Source organism: Rhipicephalus sanguineus, unplaced genomic scaffold (assembly GCF_013339695.2).
Source record: "Rhipicephalus sanguineus isolate Rsan-2018 unplaced genomic scaffold, BIME_Rsan_1.4 Seq3297, whole genome shotgun sequence".
NCBI lineage: Eukaryota > Metazoa > Arthropoda > Arachnida > Ixodida > Ixodidae > Rhipicephalus > Rhipicephalus sanguineus.
In genome coordinates this window covers 37,347-45,981 of record NW_023615031.1, presented here as the reverse complement: position 1 = coordinate 45,981, position 8,635 = coordinate 37,347, and the positions used below count along the sequence as shown (strand labels likewise).

The 8,635-nt window shown below is 48.5% G+C and overlaps 1 pseudogene; it reads right to left on the bottom strand.

The window, feature by feature from the left end:
* Nucleotides 1-6,877: 6,877 nt before the first annotated feature.
* Nucleotides 6,878-8,433, bottom strand: LOC119377048 (uncharacterized; annotated as a pseudogene).
* Between the last annotated feature and the right edge of the window lie 202 nt (nucleotides 8,434-8,635).

Below are 8,635 nucleotides of genomic sequence, written 5' to 3'. Positions count from 1 at the left end.
ACATTATGCGCAGGCAATGTTAAGCATATGCGACTTTTGTGACACTGCCCCCCACTTTTAGAATATTATTACATAATATTCAACAAACCGCAAAATGTCGCATTTGTAAGCACGCACAGTTCACCTCCCTTATATGATTACATCGGTTGACAGCCCCGTGGGGACTCTCTTTTACAATCTGCTTAGATAATCTGCTCCTACGTTTTAACTCCCTTTGATGTGCTTTACAGTGAATTCGTATTCTTGCAGGAGCAAACTCCATCGAAGCACCCTACTATTCAGTTGTTTCGCCTGACGCAAACAGCTAAGCGGTTGGTGGTCGGTTTGGACTACAAACGGGGCCCCATAGAGGTACATCCAAAACTTTTGAATTCCCCACTCGCAAAAACATTTTTACCAAGGCTTGAGCGACCCGCTTTGTCTCGACACTTGGTTGTGCGACAGCATCTGGGTACCCTGCCTTTCGGTGTTGTTCGTTGGCATATGTCGCAGGAACTAACGAATCTCTTGACGTCGGCAGTAAGCCCTGGCCAAAAGAATTCGTCCAGAATGCGGTCTTTTGCCTTCTGTGCTCCTAAATGTCCTGCCATTATTCCATCGTGGGCAATTTTTAATACCGCTTCCCGGTGTTCCCTCGGCACTACCAGCTGCTTCACATATCTCTCATCTGGCTCTGAGAACGTGCGATATAAGAGTCCCTTCTCAATTCTGAATTCGATGGCGCTTTCCTTATCTCTGCACGTTAGCTTTTTGCCGATCTGCGAAAAACAGTGACGCAACGACTCATCCTTTCGCTGTGCTTCTGCGTACGCACTCGTTGCTTCGGTGTCATCTCCAGCGCCAGGCGTTTTCAGCCTCTCAAATTTCTTCGCTGCTCTTTTCGTCTGTGCTGTCACGGCTGCGGCGGTCGCCCTTTCTTCCGTCGGCTGTTGTTTCATCAGTCCTCCGCCGACGGCTGCCGGGTAGTCCGCAGCTCGCACGCCTTCTATGTTCCCAAGAATTACATCGTACAAGGGCTCCTGCATACAAAGTGCGGTGATGGTGCCCGAGTAATAGGGGGTCTCGATAAGGCTCCGTGCAGACGTAACTCCGCTCGGCGTCCCTAGCGGCAAGAAGCGCAGATTTGGCGGGATACTCTGACGCGCTCGCAATGGGGTGAAGTCGAGGAACTATGCCTTTTACGATGTCTACACTTTTCGTGCTTCTCGCGCTTGGCTAGTGACCAGAGCGACGGTATGTCCGCGTTATCAACGCGATCAGTCAGCCGCAGGTGGTGGACGATAAGAATAATATAGCATACAACATCGCTCCGCGATTGCACCCCTGCTCGCTCCACGCTCCCGCTGTGACAGCGCGAGGTTCGTACGCGGGCAGTTCGTTTTGTGCCGGTTCCGCTGTTCGTAGGAATGCCGAACTCCAGGAATAATTGCTGCGTTGTTGGGTGCAATAACCCCTACAGGAATTCTCTAAGCACGCGTTTTTACCGGTTTCCATTTAGAGAATATGAACGGAATCGGCGTGAACCGTGGATCGCACTTGTTCGACGACAAAAGTGAGTTTTGTAAATAGATGTTTTTTTTTTTTCTGGGGTTGCATTTGCCCGTGATTGTTGATCTGCCGAGCAACACCTCTTCCACGACGCCGTGAACGTGACCCGCTTCGAGGAGCTCCTTCCCCTCTTCAGATTAGCTCCTCGGAAGATACTATCTATATAACGTAGCTCTCTGAATCCAAACGTAATAATAATTGGCACGCTTTGCAGTGCCATGGCAGCAAAACACGAGCCGCGACGACGAACTCGGCTGCACTGAATAAGTCGGCGCAGCGAATGCAGTGCCATGGCCGTTTGATGGAAAGAGTTTTTTTTTTCATTTAGCGGCCGTGACAGTGCAATTGCTGGTATTGCCGGTTTCAAGCTGCCGCTGAGTTCGCTGCCGCGTTAGATCGAGGGTGATAAGCTGTGATTGTTTAGTGAGTGAGACGGCCCGCGTTACACGTGCGCAGTTTCGCTCAGCGGGCTCGTCACTTCCGTTGTCTTCCCCCAGTTAATGCATTTTATGTTGCCGCGTTCGCCTGAGGATACACGAGGTCTGGCGAAAAGAAGCACATGCGCTAGCGCTACGTTCTCTGACAGCTGATGACAATTTGACGTCTTTTGGAAGCAAACGGGAAAGAGAACGCTTCAAGCGAAGCACCAAAACACGGCGCGGTGGCTTGCCGAAGCCTGTGCCGACTTCCCGGAAAGAGTGCCGGCAACAACTGGCATTCCCTCGACTAAGAATTGCGGCCGTATCTGCATAACTGCATTCACCACCGGAATCTTGTCGCCGTTCTTCAAGTCTACGTATCCATCGTAGATGCTTTCTCTCTTATCTCCCCTGCCGGGTGAGTATATACATGAAGCCTGAGGCTTTTCCTTCGCTCTCTGTTGACACGCATCTGCTTTGTGCTCTTTCCTTCCACATTTAAAGCATACAGGATCCTGGCTACCTGCAAAGTTGCTCTTGCATTGTGCCGCATGGTGTCCCAACTTACAACAAAGATAGCACTTCGGCGGTGCTCTCTGGCTGCTCCTTCTTTCGTCTACCTCATAGTTTCCTGCTTCTTCTCGTCCATCTCTTTTTGCTTTCGCAAGGTTAGCTCCCCCTTGTGCATCTAGGAAGCGATCAGCCAGTCCTAACATTTCCTCAAGTGACTCAGCCTTTCTCTCTTTGAGATAAAGTGTCAGATTTGGGTGGCACCTGCTCAGAAATTGTTCCTGAATCAAAAGTTCGCGGAGTGACGAGTAGTCCTTCGCTATCCCAGCCACTTCGACCCAGCGGCCAAAGTAGTGTGTCAACCTAGCCGAAAACTGCGCAGCGGTCTCGCCATCCGCTGATTTTGCAGTCCTAAATTTCTCTTTGAAGCCCTCAACGGTAAAGTGAAAGCGCTTCAACAGAGCGGCCTTGACTTTGGAGTAGCTCGACGCGTCTTCCGGTGATAATCTTCTAAAAACGCTTAATGCCTCCCCGCTTAGGCACGTGCTCAAAACAGTTGACCATTGGTCTTCGGGCCACCTCTGACTCTTCGCAATTCCTTCAAAACGGCGTATGTACGCGTCAAGATCATCTTTCTTTTCATCAAATGCGATGAGGAGTTTGCTCACATTAAACCGCAAGCCGATGTCGGCATCCCTCTCTTGAGTGCTGCTAACATCACTAACATCATTCTCTCTCCTCAGCTTTTGAAGTTCCAGTTTAAGACGTAATGCTTCTACCTCACATTCGCTTGCTTTAAGTGCTGCTGCGTGCTCTCTCTCTGCTGCTTCTCGCTCTCCTTCTGATGCTTCTCGTGCCAAGGCTCTTTCCTCACGCTGTCTCGCCTGCTCCTCCTCTATCCACTTTCTCAGTTCCGCTCCTGACAGGCCAAGCTGAGTGCCGATAGATGCAAGCTTTTCGAGCTCCTTGGTGAAAGAAAATCCTATAGGCACACAAATGAGCGATCATGCACTTATCAATGCAGGTTTTTCACTTTGTTGCCGTTGCTCACAATACAAAACTCTCAGTGCACAAAAAGGATAATTGGCCAAGGTTCCTGACCAGTTCAAGGTGGCTGCTTTGCACCAGGGGCACTGTCGCGGACGCCAGATAATGTCACGACTCGGGGCCGAAGCACAAGCTTCTCCCAAGAAGTGGCATGGGGGTTGGGCCTCTGGTGTATGGCTTGCGCCAATCGCCGGTATGAAAGAGTCAAGGGCCTTCTCCAATCAAAGAACAACAAGCTTTAATAATGCGTTTAAACAAAGCTAAAGATACTTCCACAATAACCGAACATTTATCTTGAAAACAAAGGTGAATTAGTTATATAGTCTACAATTGTTCCGAATAAGTGTAGCATGCATGAAAGTTGAAATATTTAGCGACAATGAGCAATCTCGGATGGATGACCAAACAGCAAGAGCTGAACCAACAATTAGAATTCGCAGTCCACTAAGTCAAGCGATTGACATAAGTAACCGGGCGCAGCAGAGTGCTTCAACACCGGCGCCGTTCATGAGCGACCGTCGAAGCTGGCGAGATGGGTCAGCGGCGGCTCGACGATGACCGGGGCTGCTGGGTGGCTGCGTTGTGTCCCGGGAGTTGCCCAGCGTGGATCTCTTCTTCGGCGCAGAGCAGACTGATGAAGCATAGGATGGGGCCGTATTTTATACGTTTCTCCAGCCGCCGGTCCCAGCTTCTAGTGTAGTGTCGATGCATCCTTGAAACGGTCACGTAGGCACTGGTTGCTACCGGGCATGGTTCACACTTCACTTTCGGTGCCCTTCATGGGCGAACCAGTAGCTCACAGACAAAACACCAGTCACGCGGTTGCGTAGGCACACGGTCTAAGACGTAGCTCGGATACAACGTCCCGTGATTCAGATTCAGCTGTCGGGGACTTTTACGGCAAGCCGTTTAACAATAGACAAAACAAAAGCACATGATCTGCAACGTGGCTCGGACACAACGTCCGGTGGTTCAGACACAACACAAACAAAAGCACATGATCTGACACGTAATTCGGATGCACGTCTTAAGGCTCTGGCTCTGCTGGCGGTGACCTTCACGGCAAGCAGTTCCATACTAGACAGAACAAAAACACGTCACGTAGCTCGGATGCTCGTCTTACGGCTCACGCTAACACACACTAAGCGGTGCACGTACGTTCACGGCACACCATTCTTAGAGCAGAATTAGAGCGCTTTTCGCCTTGGGCGTAAGTGAAAAAAAAAAGAAACCTTTTTCATGGCCTACCTTAGGACATTATGCGCAGGCAATGTTAAGCATATGCGACTTTTGTGACAATCTGCCGTGTGCTATTTTATCGAATGCCTTGGCAAAATCTAAAAACACAGCGTCGGTCTGTGCATTGAGGTCGAGGTTAGCGTGCAAGTCGGGAACGAAGATGGCTAGTTGTGTTTCGCAGGATAGACCTCTACGAAAACCATGCTGTGAGGGAATAGAGAACTGGATCGAGTCTAGATAATTCATGATGTGGGAGTAGATGACGTGTTCCATGACCTTGCATGGTACGCTGGTTAATGAAATGGGTCGGTAGTTCAATGGCGAGTTTTTGTTACCGGCTTTGTAGATTGGAAGGACCTTTCCCACTTTCCAGTCCTCGGGTAAGGTGGCATTGGCAAGCGACTGTGAATATAATAAACATAGATAGGTAGCAGATATGCACGTAGTGTTTTTAAGGAACTTTGACGTGATATCGTCGACGCCAGATGATGAGGAAAGTTTAATATTTTCAATCTGAGAAAATATACCGCAAGCAGAGAATACAATAGGTGGCATTTTTGATTCAATGAGGGAAGGGGAAAGTAAAAAAGAATAAGGTGCCGCACTTTCTACAGTGTAAACAGATGAAAAACTACTATTGAATTTATCAGCACATTCGGCATCCGACAAAACTTCATCGAGCTCGTTAGTAAGAGTTATTGTACAAGTATTGTGAGGATTAATTACTTCCCAAAACTTCTTAGGATTGTTTTGTACAGATCAACATGAAAAAAAAAAAGATATTTAGCACTTCGTATTTCTTTCAAATAAGAATTCTCAGCGGCGTAGTATTTTCCCCACGCATGCGCATTGTCTATAAGTTTAGCTGCACGACAGGGGCGTAGCCAGAAATTTTTTTCGGGGGGGGTTCACCCATACTTTATGTATGTTCGTGCGTGCGTTTGTACGTGTGCGTGCCTATATACGCAAGCAAAACTGAAAAATTTCGGGGGGGGGGGGTTTGAACCCCCCCAACCCCCCCCCCTTGGCTACGCCCCTGCTGCACGATAAAGCCGCTTCTTTTTATTTTCTAATCTTTTGAGCGATCTTGTGAACCATGGTTTTTGAGAGTTAGCGCAGAAAGTGATTTTAGGTATATATTTATTTACAAGCTCGTCCGCTTTAGTTTTGTAGAGGGACCAGTTGGCCTCAACGCTTCGGCTTTCGAAGTCCGCTTCAAAGAAAGGAAGGAACGCGATTAGGTCGTAGTTAGCTTTGTCATAAAGGCGAATGGTCTTTATAGAAGTGTGGCGCGGGACTGTCGCGAAATTAAATGTGGCTTGGATAACCTTATGATCGCTAATTTTTTTTAGGTAAGTAATAGATGATAGGCTTTCGGGACTGTTTGTAAGGATTAAATCCAAAATATTTGCCGATTCCTGCGTGATGCGTGTTGGTTCGGAGACCAATTGCGCAAGGTTGAAATTGAGGCAAATGTCAATAAAGATGGTTGCTTCAGAATTGCTTACTATGGAAACTTGGTTACTCCAGTCAATGCTTGGATAGTTAAAATCACCGAGAAGAACAACACTGGCATTACTATGTGCGGTATGAAGCTGGGTTAAGAAGTATTTCAAATTCTTAATTCTTCTACCCAGCCAGACAGACTTCTGTCGAAATGTTTACATTGAAGCTGGGTTAGTATAATATTAAGTTTCTCTGGAAAGTCGGGGCTGTTTCGTGGTGGCCTGTAACATACACCAAGTAAAACTGTTTTTGGTCTAGCGCGACATAATAGCCATACTATTTCTAGGTCAGTGGCGATATTAATAACGGAGCAAGACAGCTTCAGACTAGCAGCGATGAGAACGCCTCCCCCTCGGGAGCCCTCGCGGTCTTTCCGGAATATATTGAAGTTTGGCAAGTCAGCAAGAATTTCAACGTCATTGACGTCATTAGTCAGCCAGGTCTCTGTTAGTACCAGCAGATTACTGGCGGAGGACGATAGAAGATTTTGATATAGCCTCACGTTTCGGCCAGAAGCTACGTATGTTTGTGAAAATGATGGAAAAGGACAGATCTTTTAAAGGGGCGGTTTTTGTACGACAGGGCGTTTTCGTTTTACGAGCTGATTGCTAGACAGAACATTCCTTTACCGTTTGAGATAATGCATCAAAAATGTAACGCTGCGGTCCGATGAAGAGCGTTTTGTACCTCAGGGAATATGGGACTGCTTTAGATTTAGCAAAAGCAAGAAGGTGTTTTCGTGCAGTACGGACTGCAGTGGAAAAATCCTCTCCCACGCTGTAGTCTGTTCCCTTGAATTTACGGCCACAGGAGAGGATTGCACATATAGTTTTGTGAAAAGTAAACTTAACTATTATAGGGCGGTCGGTTTTGGCTGAATTTACCTAGATGGTGTGCACGGTCAATTTCCTTAGGACAGGGGCGGCGCCAGTGGGGGGGTTTGGGGAGGCTCTAGCCCCCCCAAAATTTCCGCCTGCCCCCCCTTTGCCCCCCCAAGAGCAAGCATAGTCAAAATACAATGCATATGTTCCCAGCCTCCCTGCCCCCCTGAAGGCACCCACTTGTCGTGGGTGCCCCCCCAGTAAAAAAATCCTGGCGCCGCCCCTGCCTTAGGATCTACATTGACGTCTAAGTTGTTGCGACAGATGTCAATAATTAGTTGCTCTGACTGAGCGAAGCTTTCTTTTGTGTTTGTTTCAGGAACACCACAAAAAATTAGGTTGTTTCGGCGCGAGTGATTTTCTGCTTCATCCAGTCGGGCTTCAATGTTGCAAACTAAGCCAGCTGTTTGCGTACAGTCGTCCCTCAAGCTGTCAGTGTCGGTCCTGATTGAGAGAAGGTTCTGGTAATGGTGTTCCAGGTCCGTTAGGCGTTGGCTTACGACAGTTAATGTTTGTTCAGTAGTTAATAGCTTGTCTTTAAGGTTCTTAACCTCTGAAATCAGCTGAGACTGCCCGGTAGTTAGTTTTCGTAATTCAGACAATGCGGCAGATGTATCAGAACCAGGGTTAGATTCGATATCGCCAGCCAGTAACAGTAAACATCGAATTGCATCAACAATTTCAACAGCGACAGCAACACAACACCGTGGGCCCGGTAGCTGAACTAAAAAGTAATTGCTCGTCCGTTTAGAAAACAGGGAGTATTGCTTACACACCTGTGTGGCGAAGACGAAAGGATCAGTGGTCATCATTGTGGCGCAGCCACCGAGCCCACGAATTGCTGAGCGCGGGTGGCGTTCTCTTATAGTTGACCGAACGATGACTGTTGATGACGATGGCACCTCCCAAGCAGGACCAAGGGGCGGATGCCCCACGGAAAGCGCCGCTGGGAGACCAAATGCAGAGGAGCAGTATTCCATGTCGCGTCCAGTGCGCAGTAGCGGGCTCGTTGTAATGCTGGTCAAGCAGACATTACCAAGAGATGGCAAGACGATCTGGGTGATTACGGGAACGATCACCTGTGTGGCGAAGACGAAAGGATTCGTGGTCATCATTGTGGCGCAGACACCGAGCCCACGAATTGCTGAGCGCGGGTTGCGTTCTTTTATATTTGACCGAACGATGACTGTTGATGACGATGGCACCTCCCAAGCAGGACCAAGGGGCGGATGCCCCACGGAAAGCGCCGCTGGGAGACCAAATGCAGAGGAGCAGAATTCCATGTCGCGTCCAATGCGCAGTAGCGGGCTCGTTGTAATGCGGGTCAAGCAGACATTACCAAGAGATGCCAAGACGATCTGGGTGATTACGGGAACGATCACCTATGTGGCGAAGACGAAGGGATTAGTGGTCATCATTGTGGCGCAGCCACCCAGCCCACCTAGACGTAGGCGGATAGATAGATAGATAGATAGATAGATAGAT